The sequence below is a fragment of the Numida meleagris genome, chromosome 1 (genome assembly GCF_002078875.1).
Source record: "Numida meleagris isolate 19003 breed g44 Domestic line chromosome 1, NumMel1.0, whole genome shotgun sequence".
In the NCBI taxonomy this organism is placed as follows: domain Eukaryota; kingdom Metazoa; phylum Chordata; class Aves; order Galliformes; family Numididae; genus Numida; species Numida meleagris.
The window spans coordinates 143,403,788-143,431,546 of record NC_034409.1 but is presented as its reverse complement, the minus strand read 5'-3'; the positions used below and the strand labels follow the sequence as shown (position 1 = coordinate 143,431,546).

Here is a 27,759-nt window from a genome sequence, read left to right as displayed (position 1 = left end):
GGAGATCCCTGCCTACTTGGAGCCTTCTAAAGGTAAGCAGATTTTCTTCTTTTGTTTCTGTGTCTACAGCTGCTCCAATGGGGTTTGTTCTCATTTGCTGCAGCCCAGGATTGTGCCACCCCGCTATTATTGCTGTACTTTCCATTGCATTACAGCATTAGACTTTGATTTTTTTCTAGACTGTAGTTTGTTCAAAAGTATATCTTCACGTTTGAAAGTCCTCCTTGCAGAATACAAATATTCAAGCATCTCAAGATGGTGCGAGCTCCAAAAACAGCACAGGTTTACAACTCTAGAAGAAAACAACTTGTGTTCATGTCACAATTCTCATTCAGGTGTTTTAAAACTTTTCTTTGTATCTAGTAATGTGAGAACTGTAAAACACTACTTTGTTAAGGCTATCATGGAGCCTGAAGGTAAGCACGTTCCTCTTCTTCTATGCAATATGTGAGACATAGTACAGAATGAAGTAGCTGTAAGGCATGAAGCTCACAGCAAAAGTAAATGTGCACTCGTCCTGAATGCTAGTTGGTTGTTAAATATTTACTTAGTTGTGGTATGTTTCTATTTGCTGAATTTAAAGAGGATGAAGAAAATTTGATTGTTTGTACTCATCTGTGTTTTCTCAAATGCGTGTTAGAAATTGGGATGGTAAAAAAAAAAAACATAAAAAGGGAGAGCTCCAAATCTGGTGTAACTGAGCAAATTCAAGGCCAGGGTGAATCGAGTCTTGGGCAACCTGATCTAGTGCAAGGTGTCCCTGCCCGTGGCAGGGTGGTTTGATGATGGGAGTCAGTAGGTCAGGCTGATGGTTGGACTTGATCTTGACAGTCCAAACTTGATGATTCTGAGCCTAACTAGATGATCTTCAAGGTCCCTTCCAATTCAAACCATTCTATGAAACTTATATGGGCACAAAGCTATGTAACATCCGCCTCTATTCAAAACTACTGGTTCAGTAGTTTTTGGATGCAAGTATGTCAGTTTAAATGCATTACGGTGTTAAGTATTCTTGGTTTGGTACCCAAAGACAAAATGTTTTTGTGGGAAATTTCAGAAATGTTAAAGCATAAATGTTAAAGAAGTGGAAGGTGATTTCAGTTGAGTAGCTGGTAGTAGTTGGAGAGGAGAATACTAAGAAAACAGTGAAATAAAATCGTACAGCCACATTCTAGGGTCATTTAAGAAACCATTAAGAACAGTGGGATTTAGATATAAGTATTTAAACAGCACGGTTATATTCACATAGTTTGGAAAGGCAGATAATAGCAAAGGTATTTGAAGATGTCGCAGTTGAAATGCAAGAAACCTTAGAATCCATGGGAATTTCCTCAACAGGAATGCCTTAGCCTTCTGTTGTCTTCTCAAACAGGCCAATGCAATCCTTGCAAACTTAGAGTCTCGTTGCTGTTTTGTAATGTGTTAGATTTTAAGAGTGTTTGTGTGAAAGACTTGAGACTTGCTCCTTTTCGGTATGGTGAACAAAATACAGTGGTTAGATTTATTTGTAGTTAAATGTAGGAGATCTTGTGTGGGCTTGTGCTCCGTGCTGCATACTTTGCAATGGCGCGCTGGAGTAGAGCTGTAGAGGACTGTCACAGTAATTATCTGATAGTCTCTCTGCTTCTTCTGTCAAATTGAAGGCAGCTATTTCTGTAGTTCTAGGTAATTGGATGCAACTGAATCAGTGACAGGTTTGGGAACTCTAAATGTGTTCTTCAGAGACAGAAATACAATCTATTTTTATATATGTGTGTTAGATCTGAAACTTCTGAATATAAGCTGTTAGTAAGAGGCAGAGCAAATACTCAGGTATAACCTGGTCCCATAAGGGTACACAGATACTGAAAGACGTGGTTACTTGTCTTCACAGCTGAAAACCTACATTCTGTGTCATATTTTTTTTTTAAATTCTGTTTTGTTACAATACGTGGTTATGAGTTGTATCAGATTTTTCGCCTTTTCCTGCAGTCCTGCGAGGGCCAAGGGTAAGGGTAGACCTGTTCATTTGGTTTTCTTAGTGCTGACCGCAGTAATTTCAGCTTTAGAGGAGCTTCCTTAATCTACAGCTTTGATCTTCTAGCTAGAGTGCTTAGACTTATGGGTTTCAGCTGTGTAGTGAGTAGGAATTAGATGCTTTCCTTCCATAAAAGGCAGCATACCAGTAATAACAGAAGCCAAAGCACTTGGACCAGTGCTGTTCCTGATGCAGAGAGGAAGAGACTGTTGTGGTGTGAGAGTTTAGTATGGAGCATGGTTTGGATGTCTGCTGGTTGGACATTCACTAGGAAGAAAGCTGCCCTCAGGATTGCTCATGCAGATAATCCTGCTTATATCCCCCTTCTGACAGTCAGATCTAGCGTTTCTGTTCCCACAAGTTAAATGTTCCTATTGCTCATTTGCAGTAACTTGCTGCTATTGTCTCTGAATCCAGAATGAGAGCATTTTTTTCATTTTTTTTTTTTTTTGCACCTTCAACACAACACAGTTTTAACAGAAGGAACAGAAAGCATAAAAATACCCACTTCGAATCATCATTTGATGTTCACCGTTCTCCTAAGTGGATTGCAGCAGGTGATGAACCATACTTACTCCAGTCAATATAGGGTACTGTGAAAAATGTAAGAGGGTGTCCCAGTTCCCTGTGCTCCAGTAGACAGAGCTATGCGGGTGTGGATGCAACCTGTGAGTATGGCCTTCATTGTAAACTCCGTGTCTATCACAAACAGGTGCCAGGGTACAGCAGAGCACGCTTCTCTATGTCCCCCTGCCCACTGTTTACTGCTAGTGAATTTATCTGTACTGCACAGGACATGTAGGAGCTGATCTAGATCTGGGGATATCCATCTAGCACCAGTACATGACAGGACATGGTTTCTCCTGGTAACGCCTGAAAGCTGGCACTCGTGTTGACCAGATCTTAGGTGAGCATTGCCAAGGGAGCATGCTCAGCTGATGGCAACTGGTTGCTGTTATTCTGCTGGTATTTCGGTGACGGGAATCAGTACCAAAACACAATTGTTCCAGGACAAGAAGCATGGAAAATCCATAGGAAGTTTTTTACTTCTCTGCATGCTTTCACTGATAATAATTCATAGCAATTTGATCGGTCCAGCAGAGATGCATAATTACACTGCCAGCTGGGGTATCTGTTAGCTGCTTCAGCACTTTATTACCTAAGAGCTAATAATCTCTTATCAATCCGCACAGGCTAGCACAATAATACTTTTATCTGTGTTAGGAGAACACCAGTTTCTCTATATAGGGTCATTCAGGAAAACTAATCCAAATTGATTTTTAAAGTAGATTAATTAAATTAGGTTCCATCTCTCCAAATTTACTAAATGACCAAATTTAAGTTAGTTAAATTAGATAAAATCCTTGTTTAACCTTTCTACTTCAGAATTGCATTGGCCTTAATTTGATTTATTTTAATTCACTTAAAAAAATGAGGCAAGTCTAACTGCACTCAGTTATACTCCAAATCAGGGAGTTTGATATAATTTAACTAAAGAACTTTTAAGCCAAATGTTTGGTTAATTTGGATTAAAGTTTGAGTGTCCTGAGTGAACAAATATCTAGAAAAGAAAGTACTGAGCATGAGAATTATTCAGGTATTTAAATTGTAAAACAAATAATGTCTGTTGGAATTAACATACTCTTTCTGCTGCTGAAAATGTTGTTTGTATCCTCAGTAAGACTTTCATGCGTGAGTTTAGAGATGAAAGAATGCTAATATTTGACAACAAAAGAATTCATTTAGCCACTGATTAAAAACTATACTATTAATTCACTGTAACTTTGTGTATGCAAAATACCTGATTGTAGAGTTACTTGAGCTTGAGTATTGATAGCCAAGAGTTATACAGAAGTACCTTATGTTGGAATGTGTTGCTGTATCAGTGAGATAGGTAGGCTCTGTGTAATATGTTGTTTAACCTTTCCGTGTTTTTAATGTGAAAGATAATGATGTGTGTCATGAGCTGATTATACAGTGGTTGGTAACAATACATATGCTACAGTACTCTCATTCAGGGTGCCTTGAGCCTATGACTCTCTTAATGGACAGTGGAGCTTGGCCTGACCTTGACAGGAGCGTGCAGTGCAGAAGGAAAAAATATTCAGTTCCAACCACGGGGAGCAAAGCGAGGTCTCTGATGTAGACCAGTAACTAAGGTATTAGTCAGGCTAACACTGTCGCAGCCAGTCTGATTTATGTAGCAAATCTTCATGGCATATTGCTTATTTATCACTGATAAACTGTTCTTGTGCAAAACCTTTTTTTTTTTTTTCCATATTCAGTATTTCACTGCTGTGGGCTTCTGATAACATTATGATTTATATTTACCAATGGTTTTGCCTGACTGTGGTTGAATAACAATAAAATTCTTGTTGATTTTGGGTGCTCGGATGAAAACTTAGAGCTACAACTAATTTGCTAATCAGTGCCACCTATCAACATCCTATGGGTTAAAGTGAGAATTGATACGGAAGTTATTTGAATTTGTTATTGTAGTAAATGGCATAAAGTATTTCTGAGCTTTCTTATGCCTGGTAATGCATTAATGTTGGCTCATGCTCCTTCATAGTCTGTTGCTAATTGGTAAATTATTTAGAATTTTTTATTTTCAAGGATTGCATAATCTAGAATCAAATTAATCTTTATGGAAGGGTGAACCTGCATTTTTTTTTTAATTCAATTACTAGCATTTCTTCAAATGCCTGGATTTGTTTGGCTAGAAAACCGCTTTCTGAATCAACAGAAGATTTCAGAGCATTATTTTACAACCACATAGTGACGAAAGCAATTTAAATTTAGAGATTAGTTTTGGCATGGGAAGCCATGGTGCTGGTAAATTGTAAGTAGTCTTCCTCACTGAGCAAAAAGGTTGCTTGTAGAGTCAAAAATAAAGTTTAAAAAAAAAGCCCCCAATAAAAACATAGTATGCAATGCAGTCTGTTGTGTTGAGAAACACAACATACTTCATAGAGCCAAGATGACAAGAAATTCATTGCACTGTTCAGACCCTTAGTGGTATGCAATGCTGCAAGAATAATGTCAGCTACCAGTGACAGTAGATCTGTGTCAACAAGAGCAAAAAACTTTAGAGATGCTCATTTGAAAATTGAACTGTATTTTTCCAAGATTAAAATATTGGATGACTTGTTTCACCCAGCAGTTTTCGTCTCACTACTGAAATTCGGCTCCCAGGGTACCTTGGTGGTGTTGGTTTTCTGAAGTGTTAGCTAGCTAATTAGAAGCAGTAGGTCATGAAGTGGTGATGAATCATGCATAATTCACAGTGTAGAATCAAAATATTAAATGTTCATAGGTGTAGTCCACATGCTAAGGCTTTTTTCCTTGTTTTGGAATGTCCTTAGTTATGAAATAATGAAATGGAAATTAATGGCTTACATTAAAGCAAGTGAAAGATCAAAAGCAACATCCAGTGGTTGGGCGCATGTCAGAACTAGTGAAGCAGGTACACCCTTAAAGGGACTGTGGCCCAGGTGGGACTCATGGTGGAGAAGATGTGCACCCAAAGCAAAGAGCTTGCCCTCCAGGGAGGACCCACATCAAAGGAGGTACACTTCCAAAGGGACTACAACAGACAGAAAACGTTGGTGTCTAGGCAACCCAAAAGGAGTGCTGCCTGTAGGAGAGCCTGCTCTGGAGTATGGATACCCTTGAAGGGACTGTGGTCCGTGGAGGAACCTGTGCTCAAGCAGAGGAGCAGGAAGAAGCAGTTGAGAAAAACTAAGGTAAAAGCCCCTCAGTCAGGACTGTTTTACCTGCAACACCCAGCTAGACTTACTATCAGTGACAGGTTCCAAAAGCATATCCTAAATATTCTATTTTGAGTGAAGCTAAGAAATTGCAATTCTGAGGAACTTCAGAAACTGCAAGGAAGTTCTAAATTCAGAATTAGTATGAGAGTTTTCTTTCAGAGGATAGCTCTGTTTTATTTTGGAAGCTATATATTTATCCTTTCCGAAATATAAATGACCAGCAACCATCTCAATTTCAACAATTTAACTGTGCTGCTGTGGTAAACAGGAATTAAATTGGAAACAATAATTAAAAATGGAAAGTGTTACTTGTGCAAACATCTGTCATCTATTATTGCAAATATAGCTGATATGATCCCTATAGTTTTTCATATTAAAAAAAAAAATCATTCTTACTCCAAGTTTCCTTTTAAAAATGGCTTTTTTTTTTTTTCAATTAACCAAATCAGTAGGTATTCTTACTTTGTAAAGTTGGCTTGCAGAGAGTTTCTTCTGATGAGTTTGTGACTTTAAAGTTTCCTTAAGGAAAACACTTTGGGCTGACATATTTGGATTTTTTTTGTTTGTTATCATTAGCTTTTGTTTTTGAATTAGGCTTTTCATAGTGGTTTTATTCTGCAGGTTGTTAAAGCAGTATCTTTACTCTTTCTCTCCTTCCGTCTGCTCTTGGTGATAGTGTTTAATTCTGCTTTCATTAAATATTACCCTGTTTTTCCTTTTAATTATGGGAGGTGTATCTGTTTCGTCAAAGATAAATTTGCCAGTTCTGTTTGTGTTGAGAGAAATGCTACTACTTCATGTCTTGCGGTTAATTTATCTCTTAGCTTGAATGCTAATCGGTGAAGACATGATTAACAGTATTCCTTGGTCCTCATTTTTTTTCTATCCAGAGCCTATTTTGACAAGAATTAATGCTTTCCTATTTGCTGTATATTTACCTAGAGCTTAAGTTTGATATTTTTCTATACTCTACTGGTGGTTTTTGTTCTTCAAAAATTATTGTCAATAATTTCAGCTTGAGAATTTTCGCAGAAACTTCTACAATGATGGATGGATGGTCGTTTTGAATTTTCTTTAAAGTGGTCAACCTTTGCAGTTCCAGGATGCAGCCCTTTCTAAAGGGTCTGGGAAAATGGCTCTCAAGTCTCATGTTTATGGAGTTAATTTATTCTGTTATCGTGTCTAGCACCAGACCTTAGAATGCTTAGGACTGTCTGTCTTAGAGCTACACAATTTGCAGCAGCTCAGCACTGCCAGGAATGATGTCCTTTATCCATCCCATTAGCCAGATGGAGGAGGGGCAGCCCCCTGAGCAGTTAATGACAGGTATCTTCCTCGCAACGAGGAGCCTACAAAGACCTTCTCACATATTTCTCAGTTGAGTATTTGTCCCAGGCATGTTTGAGAATGAACATGCTTACCAACTGTAAGCTTCAGGGGATGGACATTCTTCAGATTGAAACGTGTGCTTTAATTTATGTAAGAGAGGGAATCTAAAAGAGTTCAGCCCCAAGTGAAAAGGGAAGCTGTTGATTAACTGCTCAAGAGATGACACCTAATCTAACAAGGTGACATTTGCATATCCAAAGAAGGGAGAGGAGGGTTATTTTCAAGGAGTGGCAAAACTGTCCCCTGAATAAATTAAAAGAAATTAAATTACAGGGGGCTGGGAGGCAGGGCAGGTGGGGGAGAACTAATAAACACATTTCAAGGAAGGAAACTTAATTCTATCTGGACCTCCAAGGAACTACAAAGAAGTTGTTATATGTGAAGGGATGTGTCACTAGCAGTGGGCTCTCTGTAATGAAGCCAGGATTATCCCCGTTAGGGTAGGGTGTGCAGAAAGTCTCACAGAGTGTGTCAAAGTCACCTGGATAGAAGGGCGAGCTTTCAGATTTGATCTTGGTATAGACGGGCTAAATCCACTTTTTCTTTTAGTTCCTCACCTTCTTACAGATAGTTATAGTTGTGTTGAGACTATTTTGGGTATAATAAATTAATACTCGATTTTAACTTCAGCTGATTTTAAATAAAGAGGGATTGCAACAGAATGAGCTGTGGGAGAAAAAAAGCAAGTTTTCTAAACAAAATGCGCAGAAAACTGACACTGGCAAAAGCTGTGCTTATCCAGCTTATTTGAAGTGGATAAAAAAAGATACCACCTTCATAGAAGGCTTCTGCATCAGGATGCCCAGAGCCAGGGGAGGAAGAAATGCTTCCCAGTTATGACTAACAAGAGCTACTGACAGCACATGCTCACTTCCCCACACCCTCATCCAGCAAGAAAGGTCTCTTTAAACAGATTCTGTGTGAAAACAGATTAGTATTCTAGAGATCAAGCTTCCAGAATACATCTGAATATATGAGAACTGAATATGTGAGATAGTTCTGGGGTACCTAACATGTCCTTACCAAAGTGAAAATATCTGCGGATGACATTGGGAAAATCTTCAGCCAGGGCTGCTGTGGAATTAAGAGTAGTGCAATAGCAAAGAAATGGAGCTTGTCAACTTTGGTTTCTTTTTTTTTTCTTTACATTTACAAAACTACATTCCTTTGGACGCAAATTACTCTGCCTAACCAGCGTAAATATTAGCCTGAAATAGAACTGCCATAAGCATGTGCATCCTGTAATGCATTATTTGATGTAGATGTGCCTTTATCAGTTTGAGAGATGTTGGGCACAAATTCTATAAATATAGCTATCTTTTCAACAAGTCACAAAATATAATCAGTCACAAAATGTAATCAGCAAGTTTAAAATAAATGGTAACGACGTGATCCATCTTTTCACAAATAAGGTTATTGACAGCAATCTTTCTGGTTCTGATTTGGCCTTAAATCTCAGGCTCATCTTCTCATTTTTCAGAATCACCATGCTAAGCTTTTTTTTTATGTCAAGATTAAGCATACTTTAGAGAATCTTGTAAAATTTTTCTGTAAGATTTATATCACTATGTACAATTTTTCTCTTGCACTATCCTTGTTAGAGACGAGGTGCTTGAGCAACTGGGCTCTTGAATTTCATGTTTCAGCTCCAAGTAGCAAACGCAAGCAAACAAGTGAACAGGTATTTCAAATAATGCAAATACGGATGTACCTATGGATGTACGGATGTAGCTATCTTATTTCAAGCTTGAAGTAGTTTTCCCAAAGGGCCAAGATAATGCTCAAGTTCAATACTTGATCATTTTGTTCTGCGTATGTACAGTGCTGTATAAGCAGCCTAGGAGATTTTTGATGGGCACTGCTGTCAAGAATGACAGCAGTCTCATTCTGTCTTAGGTTGACAGCAAAAGTCCTTGAATAAACTTAGAAGAACTTGGAGTATCTCTGCAGTTTCTGCAAGGGGAAAAAAAAAAAAACAACAGCGTAATTAGACTGTAGTATTCTGACAAAGCCAAGAACTGGGTGTAGCTAATGTTCTCTCATGTGACAATGAGCCCAGAGCTTTCAGCTTTCTCTTGGTGTAATTTGAGTTAAATCTTCTCTTTTCCTCTTTCTTTTAGAAAGGAAATTGTATTAACTCAGAGTGGTGTTTTAGCTGCGAAGATCTGAATAGCAGTGGAATAAGAAGAATAGGAGGTGGCTGTTAATGCTTATTAGCATGTTTTTTCTTTTCATCATGATTCAATTAAGCTTAAAATAACTTTCTCTAATTACCTCTCTATTTGACACTGTCAAAGTGCTGTTTTTGGTGTGGTGTTTTTTTTTTTTTTTTTTTTTTACAATTTAGCATACATACTATGTTTCTAGACATGCTTTTGCAATTAAAAGAAAAGAAAGAAGTCATTACACTGATATTTTAGACTTATTTTACAGGTTATACTCATATGCTCATACTGCTTACCCCACCATGGTGATTTACGGTGTGGTGAGGAGCTGAATGCTGAAAGCAGAGATAATGCCGGAACCATCATCCGTGTGTAATTATGACAATTGACAGGACATCTCGGACACTGTGGAGAGGACGGGAATGTTGACTGAACTGCTGCTGGAAAAGATTAGTGGGTAATAATTGTGATTTCCTCCAAATTAATGGTAAAACTAAAATACTAAGTAATGGTGCCTAAGCTCAGTGCAGTCAACATCTCTTGTGCCTGTTTTGCTGACTTCTATTCCTAGTCAGTCAAGGCAGAAAGGATGTCTCTCTTTGAAATCAGTATGGGTACAGTTGTTTCAAGGGTTGGGATTACAACTTTTAGATGATCTGTATTCTTAATGTTATTTTCTGCTTTATTCTCTTCAAGCAGTAGCACAGGAAGAAGGTGCCATGTTCTGTGGCATAATTGGATGATGACACATTTGAGAAATGTCAAGCACATGGCAACAAAAATCTGCTGACCTTCTTAGACTGACTGAAGCTGTTGGGAGAACCCAGAGAAATAACTTAAGATACTTTCAGATTTAATGTTTACTTCTAAGCAGCTTCTGGTTTCCACGCAATTTCCAAACTGAACTTGCTTGATATTGACAGGTAATATTTTAATGGATAGATTGATTGGACTGGCACAATGAATTAGCCATCAGCTTGACAACCATATAGCATTATGTTGTGTATCTGTTTACTCAGCACTGGGTGAAATGCAAGAGTCTATTGAAAATCAGATTTCCATGCTGCTTTGTCAAAGCAAATTTAATCACAGCTAGAACATGTGGCATCCATCATTTCCACTTCAGAAGGCATCAACAGGCACAGATCAGCAACAACAAGCACTGTTGCCACCGCTGTCTTTGACTCACATGGAAAATTAAATTTAACCATAGATTTTTGATAAATGAGGTAGTCTCACTCATCAAATATGATTACTTAAGTGTTCTCTGTTAAAGTAATCCCAAATAGCTTTGTGTCTAGAAGCAAGGTCTTACTCCATTTGGCTTTGAGTTACTCCTCCTGATGTGGGGTAGGCTTTTGAATATCACCTTTGCAGATGAGGCACTGCTTTCTCTTTGTTTTTCTTAGAAACTCCAGATCTTCCAGGCTGCCTATTTTTACGTGTGTTTTACTCACCATCTCAGCCATGTACTGTAATTTATTCTGTGTTTTTCTCTGGTATTTCAAATTCATGTCTTTCTGCTCTCATGGAGGTAGTACAATGGGTAGCAAACTTGCAGCATATTGCTAAGAAATACCAAGGTAACTGCAGGATTGAAACAATACACAGAAGGTGTGAAAATGAGACCAATTACTTTGTTCATGCCTCATGTATGGTAGAGAGTACTTGAAGTATTCAGATTTAGAAAAAACTTTGAAAAACATTGTATTAGTTCTGAATATTTTATCTTAAAATGTTTAATCTTCTTTAATTTCTCATTGAAAACTTCAGATTAATAGCTAATCAATATCTTTTTGGTGATCTTTTCTATTCTCCTTCTACTTTCATTGTGAATGGCCAAGCATGTGTTTTGTAACACTGCTGTTTATTGCTATTATTCTTGTTAAATTTTAATCTGATGTGTTACTGCCTCAGTAACAGTCCAAAGCCTTTTTCTTCTAGACACAAAGATAACAGTACAATTTTTCTAATTCCTGTTAATTGAGCTATGATTCTTTAAAATTGTCTCTTGTCTTATGCTATCTCTTGTAATGTTTTAAAAAAAAATTATGACGTTAATCGAGCGAAACTGGTAGTCACTGTTAGGTCTTCTGAAAATTGTTTCACATTTACTGTTTTGAGTTACAGTACTGCTTCAGAGGTATTTTGCTTATAGACTGTGTTCAGATAATAATGCTTCTGTGCTGCTATGTTTCCTCAAGCATCAATATTTAGTTGTTTATAAATATTTTTCTACTTCCAGTACAATTCCCAAATTGGTTTCCTTCATACTGGTATCAATTTTTGAGTCAAATATCTGAATCTTTTTTTCCTCTTTCTTTGAGATAAAATCTTTCTTTTATGTCTCCACCATCAACAAAAAAAATTCTATAGTGATGTAGATGCTGATTAAAATGTAAATTTTTTCCATTGATCTAAAGCAACTTCTTAATTAAAATACACAACCATGTTCACTTCATGTAATTTAAATGTCTATACCTGATATTCTAGTCTGAACTAATTGGCTAATTCATCTGAGTTGCTTCACTTAGTTTTAGTCAAGGGGGAGAAATAGGAATTCTGAGGGATGATTCACCTATCCTAAAAGAGGCACCTGGAAGAGATCAGGCAAGTAACCTTCTGGAGGCATTATTTATTCTCCTTGACTGTAAAAGGTACCAGGGATGAAAATGCTACCTGGGAATGTTCAACAATAAGCAGAGTATGAAGTGGAAAAATTGTAAGCATGAGCTGCCTCTCTGGTAGGTGCAACCAACCAGCTTTGTTGCTGGTGCTGCTGGCACCATCCAGTTGTGTCATGCACCTTCTTCTGAGAAAGCCATACGCAATTGCATATGAGGAGCTCATTCTGGGGTTTGTACTGATGTGGCATGAGTGAATTGTCTGTGTAACAGCTCCTATGACACACCTTGTCCCTTACAATCCTATGTAGTTGCCCTCCAGACTTGGAGACTCAAATTCTGTTATCTCTTCTTGAACATCTGTATTGCGCACACTTGTGTAAAGTGACAGTTGAGTAGATACTAGAACTAATCAATCCCTAAGGATGCAACAGTTTTGTCTCTGTCGGACTGGTTTATTTCTGTTTTTCTAAGAAAAATATGAAGTGGATGAAGTATAGCTTACCTTTCAACACTGAAACATCTTCCCAAAGGCTGAGAGATGTTCAAGATTTATGACTTTTTCTGCTGTCTTATTTGCCAGTCTGCATGATTTATGATGAGTCTGTTCCTATGCTTGCTATCAGATTGTCCTTTTCATACCACAGTCTCTCCTGTTAATAATACTGCAATTCAATATTACTTGTCACTGGGGCTTTCTGTATCCAAGTGTGTATTGATACACGTTCACCAGATAGCAGGCCTTGCCTGTTGATCCATTTTCTTCCAGGTAGACCTCATAGCTTGAAGCTACGCTCAGGGTAGTAACAATAACTCGGCATTTAGAGACATGAATTTTAGACACCTAGCTAAGATGGAGTCTTGCTCTGGTGTCTGATTATCAGTAACAGGTGAAATGTGTGAAGTGGAATGACCAAGCACAGTATGACTTTCTGTATGCTTACAACAGCTTCCATATACAGCTTACATAGTTTCTGTGTCTCCTAATCATGCCCAATGTGAAAATTCATTGGTTTGTGTATCTACATGTGCCTGGATGGAGTGTTAAGCTGCTGCCTTAGAAACTAATAATGAGGAAAAACTGCTCAGTTTGTTTTCTCTTACTTTATGCCAGCAGAGCAGATTTACTATATTTTCAGAACAAGACTGAGTTCTGAAACAATTTTGTTAATGCAAAAGCTATGAAATTGCATCTCAGCAATAGACAGTGTCAACGTCTGGAATAGTAATGGACGTGTGTGTTTGGTATTGCTGCCTTGCCCAGCATACTGGGTATGCTGAGACTACGAACATATGCTTTTTTCTTTCTTGAGAGAAAATATCTTAGTTTGCATTCTTCACTCACTTCGATTCCCAAGAAAAGCATAATTAAAAATGTCTGGAATAAAAAGGTGAGTTGAGGCAGAAAATTCATTTTGATAGCTACAGTCAAGTCTAGCAAAGAAGTAATAGCTATGCTTCAAATTTTTGAATAATAAAGTAATGTGATGATAATGCAACTGAATTTTATTGATAAACAATTCTGATCCATTTTTAAGTCAGATAACATTTCCTTAAAGTTTCATTGCAAAGAATCCAGACATCATTTGATCCTGATTTGATCACAAGACTAACTTCGTGGAGCTTTTGTCACAGTTTTACTAAGACAGCTGAGTAAGAAAATTAGAAGTTGCAATTTTAGATTGGATAACTGTTTCATATGCAGTACAGAAAACTCAGGAATAGGCTCAGTTTTGGTGCTCTTAAGAAAGCTAAATTAATATTTATTTCTACATGTGACTTATTCAGTGAAGAAGTGTGTTTTCAGTTGAACAGCAGCGTGATGTTTGGACTCTGTTAGGATGTTGTTCCACTCTACTGAATCAAATACTTTCTCAGCATTTTATGGATAATTCTGTAATCACGTGGTCTTGATCATTTTAACAGTAATGCAAAAATTTCTTATTACTTTGGCATATATGCATCCATCAAGTTTTAAATTACACACAATATTTTTACAGCAGTTTAACAAGGGAGGAGTAACGTATGAAGCAGCTGGAAACGTAAGCCAATGCTTGTCAATTATCACTTATGTATATTACCGCATTTTAAAGATCAGGATATCCTGATTTGCTCAAGTAACAATCTCATAATGGCAGCAAATACAATTTAGAGCACGCAGTTCTGGAAGAAAAAAAATGCTATGGAAACTGGGGGATGGAGATCTGGGGGTTGGAAATAGCAGCTTGATTGCTCATGGCAGTCTGTGTTCTTAAAGAAGTGAGACTTTACTTTCTCTGTTGGCTTAAGCTCTTCTGTTGTCAATTTTACAACATGGAATGAAAGTGGAAGACTCTAATGAAAGCTCACATCTGTTGCAGAGGAGAACATCAAGACTTTTAATATAACTTGTGACCTCAGTGTAGTACAACCTGTGCTATCACCTGTCTCCAAAAGAAAAGAAATCTCTCTTCATTTTTTTTTTCTTTGGTTTAATTATTACCCTCACACTTCAGTCTGGGCTTTGGTTCTTTCCTCTCATGCGAGTCTGTTGTGGCAACCAGTGATCCCTGAGTGTACTGTCTTCATCTTGGAGTCATCCTCCCTGGTAGTCTCTTCAGGGAACTCCAGAGGAAAGGTGAAAAAGTCTTAATTACAGAATGACATATGCTGTGAGTTGGCAGGTGAATTCAACCAAGATAAGCTTTCAACTCATCCTTTCTTCTTGACTTATTTAGGAGGGAAGTACTGGACTTCCCTCTGTTGCAAAAAAAAACAAAAAACAAAAAACAAAACAAAAAAAACCCAAAAAGTGTGATTAACTCTGATAACGCACCTTAGTGTTCTGCCCTCTAAGTTGTCTCTGTTTTTCCCCATAGAAATTCACAACTACAGTTTTTCCTTGATTACAGCATATCATTCAGGCACTGTCAAGACTTGTTTTGTTTTCTTGAACTCCGGAAATAACGGAGTTAAATTCAAAATCCTCCATATTAATGCACAGAGATCTAAGATTACTTGAGTAAGATACATGAGGCAGCATCTTATCAGTAATCATCAACCTAGTCAGGTCTAGAACACAGTGAATTGCTTGAGATGAGACAAATCACAAAGACCTCTTCTTGTCCCTGTCGTTTCCACTTTCTTGTCTCTCTCAGCCATTGTCTGCTCTTTCCAAGGAGAAATGGTCAGGCTTGAGCATTCTTTCCCTACACAGCTGTTGGAAACAAGCTGTCATCATCACTTCATTGCCTTGAGAGCCACAGGATGGGGTGGAATTGCACTGGACACTTCCTCTGTGTTGTGTACTGCTGTGCCTCGGGTCTGCAAATCTCCTTGAAATTTCTGGATTGAGTTAATTTCCAGTGCTCTTGTCCTCCAGGAACATTCATGTGCATATGCACACATATGCAGCAACATGTTGCAGTGTCATGGTTTTATGATTTTCGGTTATTGGTACTCCACATCATAACATCATGTAGTGAATGTACCTGGTTCTCAGAAAAGAAGGACTACTACATTCCCCACGGCACTTTGCTCCTCTGTTACCATTTTCCAGCCGGAGGGAAAAGATAAAAGCTCGCAGTATAAAAATGTGCAGATCACGAGACCTCGTTCCTTTTTCCGCCGTCTCTCGTCTTGGCAGCACCTCGTTCTCCAGCCGTCTTATCATCGGTAGTAGAGTAAGGCCTACCTTGATTTTGGGACATTCTCTCTCTCTGTATTGGATTTATCAGCTTAAATTGTAATTATATTGTATTATAGTGTGTTGTTTTGCATTCCGATATCTTATTTAGCAAATTAGTTTGTTTCTCCTCAGATTGTTGCCGTTGTTCTTTGCTCTCAGGGCCATCTCCCTACCCTTTTCCCCTTTTCCCGGGGCGTGGACCCGTGGATCCCCCGTCCCCTTCGTCACGGAACCGGGCCAAACACCCGTAAACCGTTGACATCCAGCAAGGTCACTAAGTGGCAGGGTCAATTTTTGGAAGATGCTGAATGTAAATCTGCTCAAGGCAAAACAAGGTCTTTTCTAGACCAAGGTTTATTCCGTTATTTATACTGTGAAGAATTCCTTGACACAGAGCTTTGATGGAGTTGTGCTCAGACATTTTTTCCTGAATTAAGCTCCCTGAAGAAGACAATACCTTTGAACTCAAGCTAGATTTTAAGTGAGTCAAAGCCAGGATGTGTAACTTCTTCAACTGAGAAAACTCAGAGTAGCTAATGAGATAAAATGCTCTTTATTTTCATTCTTATTGATTTAAAAATCTGCTACCTGCTGCGTTCCAAAGGCTTTTGGTTCCAGCTAGTTTAATGCCTCTCAGTAGCAGCAAATGTTGCACTGGCCTTCTGGTGCTGAGGAGTTTGCCCTTCAGCTCTCTCCCTGGGGCCTGGGTGTTTGCTCCTGGCTCTGGGCACTCTCCGTGTGTGCAGCCTTCCCAGTCTGGGCTGTGATTTCCTTCTGTCTTGGCAGGCTCTGAAGAGGCAGGTCCTTCTCACCATGGTCAGCAGTTCCCCAGAAGAAGGGCAATCTCCCATCTCTCCCCTTACCTTACTGTTTCGATTGGTGGCTTTTTTTTGACAGCGCATCACATGTTTGTGTAAAAATAAATAAAAGCAAACACATACAATTGAACTTTCTTGATAATGTCTAACACATGATTTTCTTACGCTCCCTCTTATACCGAAGTAAAGTTTATACTGAAGAAAGGCAATGTCAAAATTGCTTTGTAGCCTCAGACAGATGAAATGGTTATGCTCTTCTACCTTGTCACGCTGTATATTAAAAATCTTTTGAACCTTCCTCTAGGCACAGAGGATCTCATATCTCTGTACTAGGGCCAGCTTCTTGATTGTAATGTTTCCAGGGCTTGGTTCACAAAGAAGCTGGCAGCTCGGGGTGCTGTGCGCTGGATTGCAGAGAAAGATCTGTCAAGATCATCTGCTTTACTAAATGGAGACATTTGTTACGCTGGAGTCAGAGCCACAGGTATATCCCTAACAGAACTACTTACTCCATCTTAAAAGTCAGAGATGTAATTTGTAAAATATGTAAATTCTTCAGGATCACAACAACTCTTCACCCCCATTCATGAGTAACTGAGAATTTTTTGAATGAGAAGACTCTTGCGTCTTAGTAGAATCTGTATATTTTAGGAGCCAAATCTTGCCTAATAGATTTCAATGGATGTTATGTAAATTGGTAACATCATGCTTGCAAAACCAGCAAGAAGGTACAAATAAGTAACTGTAAGTAGGTGAGCACTGCACACATGAAAGAGTGAAAGTCAAGTGTAATGGCCTGAAGAGGTGCATGCACCAGCAGTACTGGTATAGAGCTGCAGGTATTAGAGGACTCAGCAGAACAACTGCACCATCAGGAAGGAGTATGTATTTGTGTGTGCACCCAAAATTGCTGCCTTGCCATACGGCAGTTGTGATAGATAGCTTTGTGAAGTGATCTGTCGGTCTTTGAAAAGGAATATAAAAAGGAAATGGAAAAAGGGAGCCTAGATGAAAAACTGCTTGTCACATCTTGCAAAAATGATTGATAGTTCAAAAAAGAATCTTGCCTTCAATGAATGAATATGGAAACGCATAAATCTGAAATAAATAAAGTGTTGTGACTTCAATGTTACTTTCTCTCTCCATGTTTTCTCTGTTGTTTTCTTCAGTCTCTCACTTCTTGTTTTCTTTTTTTTTCTTCTCTGTCATGATTATTGTTATTCCGTATGATTTTTGCTCTCTTTATGGATGTCCCATATTGATATTATTCTTCACTTACTATCTGCTCGACCTCTGGTTTGTTATGTAGTGGTCAGACACCTTATGATAGCCAGAGGAATCTTACTTCCCTCAGACAGGCTCTTTTGCAGCCCACATGCTTCATTGCCTTGGAGGCTCTCTCTTTGCTCAACTATATCTGTATCTGCTCCATTATTTCCTGGCTATGTGCTGGAGCAAACATCTTGAAGGCAGATACTGTAGTCCCATTGGCTCCACACCACTTGCCATTTGAGACCACTGAAGCTGAATGATGACTTACAGATTTTCAAGACTTCCTCTCCAACTGCTGTTTCTCCACTGAGGCGGCATTTTGGGAACCTTGCAATGATGCTCCCTTTTCATTTGCCATTCCAACAGCACCATACCATGTGGACTTGAGCAGTAGTCTTACTTCTGCCTCTTGGACTTATGTAACTCTTCAGGGAGCATGATGGCATGACCTCAGGAGTGACCTGCTAGTTGAGGCTGGCTCGATGAGGCCTGAAAGTACAGCTATTAACTAGTCATTAACAATTACAGAAATGGAGAGTGAATAGTAGATTAAAAATAATAAAGTAGACTTTAATCAGTAAAATTAATGTGGCTTATAACTATGAACTGAACGAAAGTTTTAACAAAAATACCAAATTCAGCCTGAATAAATAACTTTTTGAAAACGAGAATACATTACTTAAGTAAGCTAAAAAAAATTAGTCTTAGAGGGAAAGTTTCCCATTTCCTATAGCACTGCAGTGGAATACTGTAAAGCTCCCTTTCACTGAACTAAACTGTTTTATTTTTGTAGTATGTAATAATATTTTGATGTTCAACTAGTACAGAATACTTTTTACTCTTAAATTATTAGTCGTTATTAGAAATAACAGGAAATTGTGTTCTTTATGCTGTTTCCCTAATTATAGCTTCTGATATTAATTTTTGCATTTAAATACCAAGATAAGCCCTTAACTGTGTAACGCTTGGAGAGAGATGGAGTCTTATAATGGAGTTATTCTGGATTATTAGACAACTTTTTTTTTTAGAAAAAAACATACTTTATATAATTACAATATGGCAGTGATTTATAATAACTCCAGAAAGATTGAATCATAGAATCAGCAAGGTTGGAAAAGACCTACAGGATCATCCAGTCCAACCATCCACCTACCGCCAATAACCACACTAAACCATGTCTCTCAACACAACATCTAAACATTTCTTGAACACCTCCAGGGATGGTGACTCAACCACCTCCCTGGGCAGCCCCTTCCAGCACCTGACCACTCTTCTGGAAAAGTAGGATTTTGTAACATCCAGCCTGAATCTCCCCTGGTGCAACCAGGCCATTCCCCCTCGTCCTGTCACTACTTACAAGAGAGAAGAGGCTGACCCCCAGCTCACTACAACCTCCCTTCAGGTAGTTATAGAGAGTGATAAGGTCTCCCCTGAGCCTCCTCTTCTGCAGACTGAACAATCTCAGCTCCCTCAGCCACTCCTCATAAGGCCTGTGCTTCAGACCTCTCACCATCTTCCTTGACCTTCTCTGAACACACTCCAGGGCCTCAATGTCTTTCTTACAGTGAGGGGCCCAATACCTATGGCATGTTCATAATATAAAATGTTGGATAGAGAATAGTGTTTTAACCCATTATAACAATAATTTGTAAGTTGTTTTATTCTGTACTTGTGTGTCTTCAAACCTGTCATAACTATTAGGAGATAATGTGGCATTTTGGTGTAAGATATGCTTGTAGTGATTTAGATTGGACGTTAGACAGTTTCACTGGATGGGGTGTGCACCACTGGGGTGCCACAAGAGGGTGGAGTCTTCATATGTGAATGTTTTTCAAGACTTGGCTAGATAAAGCTACGGCTTCTCTAACGGTATAATGTTGATGATGGCTCTATTTTTAGTGAGAGGTTGTTTGGACCTCAAACTTACATGGCTCTGTGACACCATTTCTACAGCGTTAAGTTTCTCCTTCTTAGAAGATGTTTCTGTGATGTCCTTCTTTCTGGCTTACCCTCAGTTGTGGAGATTGATAATACTGCTTATTTGCAATCTCAGTGGTTGCATATAGAAAGCATTAATGCCAGAAGATGAGGAAAAACTGGCATTGTGCCTTACCTGGAAATTCTTTGTATTTGGGTATGAAGATGGTTTATTTCATTTCAAAAAGAATCTACTTTTTTTTTTTTTTTTTTTTTAAAAAAAATTTTTTTTTTTTTTTTTTTTTTTTCTGGTGATGGGAAAGATTTCAGTGTAAGAACTGTATAGGAAATTGCAAGCTGTGTGGAAAATTTGCAGTCACAAAACTGTGATTTTAATTGTAAGAAAGTAGGAGAAAATGGTAGCTGTTTTCTGAGGCCCTGGACCTAGGCATTTTATGGCTTTTGGTGTGTACTTGGAAGCAGGCAGGTAACCAAGGTAGGCTGTTAAGCCCGGGTGTTACAGGTTAACTTTAGTACCTACTAGCCAGGGGACTATTAGTATTTAAAATCTGCGTATCAAGAACCAGCAAATCCTCTATCTAACCCAATATAACATCACTGAAAACTCAACAGTATTCTCTTTGCTAACTAAACATTCTAACTCAGCATCATAACTGTTTGAATTCCCAGGGAAGCTCTTCTGGAAAGAAGCTGAAGCATAGTGCTTTACTTCAAAGTGTTTTTGTGACAGGTTCTGAGATATGTCTCCTTTTAAACTTTGGCTGACAAAATTAGTTCTGAAAAAAATGTGTTTTATAAACTTTATTTGGAAAGCAGATGCTTGCTGAGTCAGAGTTCATGGGATTAGAATATTGTACACTGATTATATCAGGCAGCAGCTGTGGCTTTGATTCATGTGCCAGGTTTACATAAAAAAAGATATTTCTTCTGGGACCAATCAAAAATACTAATATTTGATCAAAGAGTTGCTAGCTGAATCTTTATTAATTGCATAGTGAGATGTTCAGTGACCTTTATTTAAGATGATTCTTTAGAGACTAAAAATTAGCAAATCCACGTATGTGTTTCATTTAGAGTAGACCATCCTCAGAAATATCGTTAGGAACTAAGCATCTGTTCATCAATCAAAAAATTGTTCATGGAAAGGACTCTTAGCTGATACTTCATACGGAGTCCGAAGAGACTTGTAGGTAAAGTAAGTCCACTAAAAAGCTTCATGATGAAGAATGGAAGTAATTGCATTGCCTTTTTCAAGTTACTGTGGTACATGGAACACGTTATTCATTGTTTACATAACCTCTGCAATCCAAAGAATATCTGAATGAAGATGGAATTTCACTGTAGGATTTCACTTTGTTGTTTACACTAGCTCAAAAAATTTCACGTAAGTGATTCCAATCTCTTCTTGGTATGTCTGGCCAAAGTATGATAAGTATTTTCAAGAAATGTCAGGCAATTATAGGAGAAGCAGTGGCAAAAGAATTGTGTAAATGATACCATGTCTGACTGCTGAGCACAGGATTCAGTGAGGCTTCAGTAATAGGTGAGAGTAGGTTAGTGTTCTTCAGTCCCTAGAGTCATCTTCATCTGCTTACAGTTTCTTAAGTGTATTTTGGGAACAATTTGCCAATTCTATTAGCTGCCCTAGGATGAATTTGAAATATTTTCCCCACGCTTGTATCTTTTTTACTATTGGAGGGAAAGAAACATTTGTTGTGTTATTTTTCATGGAGTTTGTCATTCATTTATTATGAACTTCTCATTGGTTTAATGAATTCATAAATTGAAAATATAACTTTAAATTATACAATTTAAAAAAAATTGCATTTGAAGATTGTTTAAAAGCTGGAGAGAAGGGAAGATTCATAGCTGTTAGCTGTAAGTGGGACAGTTGCTTAAGCTGGATGTCTCATTTTGATAGGTTGCTAGATCGTGGGAAGGGAGGTAGTTCAGATACAGGTCAGGATGATTCAGAAATCGTGTGGTCAGCTTTTAATATAGGCCTCTCAGTTGAGCTACATTTGCATTCAAAATTAGATGGAAATAGAAGTTATTTCCTTAGGTCTGCACACTGATTTACTTTTTTTTTTTTTTCCCAAAATGATGTACTGTCAAACAAGACAGTTAATGAGGAAAATTTTGTTGATAATTCTAAACAATATGTCCCTGGCATGGCAGCCTGACAGGGTATTTTCCTTTCTGTTTCACATGTTATCCTCCAGACAGGAAAAAAAAAAAAAAAAAAAAAAAAAAAAAAAAAACAAAGTGTTTTCCCTCACTGGTGGAATGCATTTGTAGTTAGGATGTTGCCACTGTCTGAGAAATTGTGTAATGCAGTGGGATTTCTTATGTTTTTTTTAATTTTTCTATTTAATATATGTGCGATAGTTATCAGCAAACATATAGTATCGTGACATTAAACATTTAAAGCTATAAATGTAAAGAGAGAATTATCTGCTTCACTTCAGTGCTCCCTTCTTTTGCACATCCATGTATTACTGTCTTGAAGATCATGTTTCTAGTGAGACTCATTTTCCATTTAGTGTGCATGTTGGAAAGCAAACGAAGGTGCTTATGGAATGAAGCAGTTCTGGGGCCCAGAACATGCTTGCTTATTTTCCGCTTTGTAATACACATCCTACTTGGTTTTCTGATAAATGTAATTTCTCTCAATTTTGTAGTAGCATTATAGGATTAATAAGTGTTTTTGAGCGTTGGAGAGAAAATTGTTTGAAAGGATCTTAGCAACTATAGCATTTCCTCTCAGTAAGAAATGCCGTCAAGGAGGAAAACAAAATGCTCCTCGCTGAAGGTAGGGATGGGCTTCGGACCATATGCTACAGAAAGCCTATGTAATAGTAGAGTATTATGGTGGATGTGTTCACACATCTCCTACTTATACTATCTTCTTGCAAGTTTTTTGCCTTTTCCAACAGGATATGACTCAAGAGGGGCTACTTAAAAGTGCCCGTTAGTGACATACTGAGCTTCAGGATGTGCTTGGGCTCGTGGGCCTGCACATGTTACCAGTGATGCTTTTTCAAAAGATAGGAGATTCTGACCGCACTCATGTCATCTTCGCCCCCTGCCGGTACTATCAGAAGTGGTAAAGGTTTTCTAGAAACAATTAATCATCTCATTTTACCGTGTACATCACTGAACTCAAGTAACGTCCATTGTAATGTAGGATTGAGGAAATGTTTTGGGATGTTTTAAATGCAGTGGGCTTTCTTCGAAGAGTACTTTATTCACTGATGCTTCCTGATATGACAATGAAAAGTTCGGAAATGCAATTTTGAAAATTCTCTGAATTTATTTACCTCCTGTTCTCTTTGAAGAGATTCAGAGCCTGTCAAGTAAGTGTTTTTAAAATCTGTTGTGTACACATCACAGGTGATTATTTTTCCAACTAAACCAAAAATCTGCAGAAAAACAAAGTCTGCAAAAATGACAAGTTAGACAGAGAACAAATAGAACAATGTCTTATATTTGTGGAGTGATTCAGTTCAAAATAGGAAGCTACGCTTCCTTCATATTTCTCTGCTCTTTTCGGAAACTGTAGGCAATCAAATGTTTGGCCTAAATGCAGGCTCGAATAGCTGTCAGCACTTTTAGAAAAGTTAGGGATACCTAATCATTTTGTCTAAAATTTCTTTTTTTCTCCCACAAAGTTTGCACCTGTTTGGTTCAGTTACTCAGGCTACAGGTGTTGTGATAGTACTGGTAGTTAAAAATAATGATAAAAAAAATTCCTATGCAAAACAGAATGATTACAGATAACTGTAGGTCAGACAGTAGCATGAGGTTTACTGATCTGACAGGGCCACATGTGGTGCAGAATGTTTCTGGCTTGTGTCTCTTTTGTCTGCAAAGTAACTTTCCAGATCTTCTCCTTTACAGTAATGCCTCTGATAACTGGTTGTAGCCAGGATATTTATTATTTATGATTTCCTTACTTTCTTCAGTTTAGCAGAATAATGAATTTCCCATCTTCATTGTCACATGAAGAACAAGTCTCACTCTGAGTCTGTATTATGGTAGGCGTTTTCATGGTGTGGAAAAGATGAGAGAATCCAGCCTTTCTGACGTCTTCTTCTTTTCCTGCGCTGCCAGAAATGAGAATGTTTCCATAAATGATTAATCCTCTTCATTAAATAAGGCTATATCTTCATTTCCTGAAAAAAAATGGATGGAAGTAGATGAGTAGATGTCTGTACCTATTCTGCATTATTAGGTCTTTGGAAACTTTTGAGGGCTAAAGCTGACTTTGGAAATAAATTGATTTGTTCAAGTTATGATGAAGGAATTTTTTACGTGGAATTTCTTCCCAAGCACTAGAAGTTTTTGCTCCAGAGGCTTCTCTGGTATCCATCCATTTGGAGCACGCTTGAGTTAAAACTGAAATGATTCCACAGAGCTTGCTAGGAAAAATGGCGCTTAACACTATTAATAGTAGCATGTTGTGATCCTCAATAAAGCGGAGTTTTCACCTTGCAGGGAATGTTGAATTTGTGTTGTAGGGTCATTGGGATTAGGAGATTACAAAGGTTTGATGTTGGGATTGTCATGTGTCTGTCCACTGTGTCTTCCCTTTATTTGAATCCTAGTTTTGTGCTGGGCATGAAGTGGCTTGCTGGTAGTCTTTTCTAGACTTTGCATTAGTCCAAGTGCAGTCTTTGCAAACAAATTCCTTTAGAGAGACCGTCTGTTTCTTGTAATGCACCAGGGATGGTTGCACTTCTAATTTTGTCAGTACATGCTTTAGATGTAGATTGAGTGTTGTGTTGCATGGACTCTGCCATTAAACGGCTGACTTGCTGCATAGTAGAAGTCAGAAGTATGGGTATATAAATGCATCCAGAATATGTACAATAAGACATCTCTAAGTGATCATGTATTCTGTTTTCCATTTCTTATATTTTCTATTTTTGTTTCCACCACTCTGAAATACTTTGCAGTTATTGAAAGCCCTTGAACAGGGAACAGTGCCTATAATCCTTGTACATTCATAGCTTTTTACTGCTTAGAATTATAGTCTAATGGTGGAGAAATGCATTGGCATAGCATTTCTAAAAAACACAAAATTCACCAAGCTTTCACTCTTTTTCCAGTTTGTCATGCTTGTGTTATGGAAGCAGTTATATAATCATAAGTGATGTGAGCATGGCAGGATGTACAAAACATCCCTCCGGCTCTTTATTTGAGGATTCTAGCATCATAAAAAGCTAATCTGCAAGAAAAATTGTGAGTATTAAAAGCAAATGAGTAGTTACTGTGCTCCCTCAATTTCTCACTTATGACCCTACTCAAGCTTCTTAAACAAAGGAGTATAGCAATCTATCACACAAAGTATTTTTGACGTTCCCAAAATGAGCTTCACGTTTTTTCCTTTCTTTTTGTTACTCAAATTTAAGTTGTTGCATAATTAAAATCTCTGACATCCTTCTTACAGTCATATAGTCATCTTGTCACAAAATTGGTATCCATCTGGCTCACAGCTGATGGAACTGTACTCTAACCCACTCTTGTTGTATCAGGCATCACATGGAAATTCATGACCTTAAATGTCACTGTGGCTATAACTTTTTCAAATCAGTCAGCTTCCACCAAGTGTAATGATTGGTAGGCTGCACAAGTTTGTTTTGTTTTGCTTTTTTATCTTGAAAAGCATTTGATGTAATATAACCTACTCTTACCCTCATGTTTCATAAAATCTTGAGGTTGTTCAGCTGGAGAAGAGAAGGTTCTGTGGAGATCTCATAGTGGCTTTTCAGTACTTAAGTACAGACAAGAATGCAGTGAGGTCTCCTTGGAGCCTTCTCCAACCTAAACAAGTCCAATTCCCTCAACCTGTCTTCAGAGGTGCTCCAGCCCTCTGTTTGTGGCCCTCCTCTGGACCTGCTTCAAAAACTCCACATCTTTCTTGTGCCCCAAGCTTGGATGCAGTACTCCAAATGGGACCTCATGAGGGCAGAGTAGAGGGGGACAATCTCCTCCCTCTCCCTGCTGGCCACCTCTCTTTTGATGCAGCCCACGATACAGTTGGCCTTCTGGGCTGCAAGCACACACTGCTGATTCATGTTCAGCTTTTCATCCACCAGAACTCCCAAGTCCTTCTCCGCAGGGCTGCGCTCAATGAGTTCTTCTCCCAGTCTGTACATATGTGTGGTACTGTGCTAATCCCAGTGTGATTGGCCTTGTTGAGTCTTATTAGATTCCCATGGGCCCACCTTTCAATCTTGTCCAGGTCCCTTTGGATGGCATCCCTCCCTTCTGCTATATCAACTGCACAACTCGTCTTGGTGTCATCAGTAGACTTGCTGAGGGTGCACTCAATCCCACTAGCCAGGTTGCTGATAAAGATGTTGAAGAGCACCGGTGTCAAGACTCACCCTTGTGGGACACCACTTATCACCACCGGCTTCCACCTGGATATAGAGCTGTTGACCACAACCCTCTGGCTGCAACCATCCATTCAATTCCTTATCCACTGAATAGCCCACTCTTCCAATCCATATTGTTCCAATTTAGAGATAAGGATGTGGTGTGGGACCATACTGAAGGCTTTGCAGAAGTCCAGGTAGATGACATCAGTTGTCTTTCTTTGTCTTTGAGCGGTATTCCTTTTCACCAAGCTCAGACACTGAAAGCAGTTCTGCTAAAAAGCTGTTCAAATGCAGAGAGCAGCTGAGCAATGGTAAATCTTAATAGTGGGCTGAACTTAGGGCAAACAGCAGCTGGGCAAATTTGTTGGTGAGGTACCTCACTATGCAAGTTTGAATGTTTTCAGAAGTTTGTCTCAGGTTGAGGTATGCTATTTTAGCTATCATGCATTTATAAAGATCTATTTATGGAAATCCAAGAGTTTCATGAATAAATGAGATAGCACATTCCTTTCTTCATCTCATGAATTACAGTATCAACATTTTAGAACCTATTCATGAATTAAAAATTACTTTAATCAATAAAAATAATTATAGTGCTAAGAACATTTTAACAATGAACGCTTTCATGCCATTTCCACTCCTTTTTAATTAAAGCATGACAACTCATATTTACCATTTTCATCATGATAGTTCTAAATGGTGAAATTCATCATCTTTGACTTGGGCTCTAATTATAATTCTTTTAGGTAGTTAAAATTTCTTCTCATTATTCAATTGTGCTTGCTCCAGTTTTAAACTCCGCAAAATTTCCTCCAAAATCTCTTTCATGCTGTAAGAATATCTTTGATTTCATAATACTGCTTTTAAATATTCTACTCCATCCTGTATAAATGCAAATGAAATATATGAAATATAAAAACAAATATAAACTACTGAATATAAATAAATACAGCAGAAGACCAATTACTTCCAGTTTAAATTCATCTGTCTTATTTCAGTGTAGTATTAAATATTAATAGAAATTTGTTGCAAACATAGCAATTTCTAAAAGACTGTAATAAGCTCGCAAAAGCAGTATACAAACTTAATTTTTATGACTGTGGCAGTCTTCATTTAAATGATCTAAGTTCTTTTTTCGTGCAGAATCTCTTCCTTGCTCTTTGAGTAGGTTGTGTGCCATTCCCTTAAACATAATAACTTGCTTCATTTTTGTACAGCATATTGTTCTCATTTTACTGATATTTTTAAGCTTTACTGTGTAAGGATAAGTTGATTTTCCTGTGGCCCTCATTACAGTAAGACGTATTTGCTTGAAAAACATGTTTTTATCAGAGCAACAGAGAACTGTGTTTTCCTTCTTCTGTGGATGAGAGAAAGTGACACTGAGTAACTATGGGACAAATTATTATACTTGAGTTGACTTTATGCATGCCTGTAGGACCTAGGTTTTTAAACTCCTTGCTTTGTGAAATACCATGTAATGCTTTGAAATTGTACTAGCACTCTTGAGACAGAGCTTTTACATCTTTCCAACACAATTGTGATAGTACTTCAACAAACCAACCTGAAGTGAGGAATTCCAGGCTTGGATTCATGCCATTGAGTGTAAACATTTACGTAACTGTGGTATGTATGTCAGGAGTATAAGTTAAAATCATAGAATAATCCCGAGTTGGAAGAGACCCGTAAGGATCATAGAATCATAGAATG

The 27,759-nt window shown here is 38.0% G+C and overlaps 1 protein-coding gene and 1 long non-coding RNA gene across 3 annotated transcripts in view; both read left to right on the top strand.

Moving 5' to 3' along the window:
* Window positions 1–27,759, top strand: part of HS6ST3 (heparan sulfate 6-O-sulfotransferase 3) — a 297,613-nt gene that overhangs the window by 144,686 nt on the left and 125,168 nt on the right. The window lies entirely within an intron of this gene.
* On the top strand, window positions 6–11,704 carry LOC110408094. Of its 2 annotated transcripts, none has more exons than XR_002444156.1 (3): window positions 6–32; window positions 9,613–9,801; window positions 10,041–11,704. It is a non-coding gene; the product is annotated as an uncharacterized LOC110408094 (long non-coding RNA). The 2 variants fall into 2 exon arrangements; XR_002444157.1 differs by having other exon boundaries at window positions 9,600–9,801.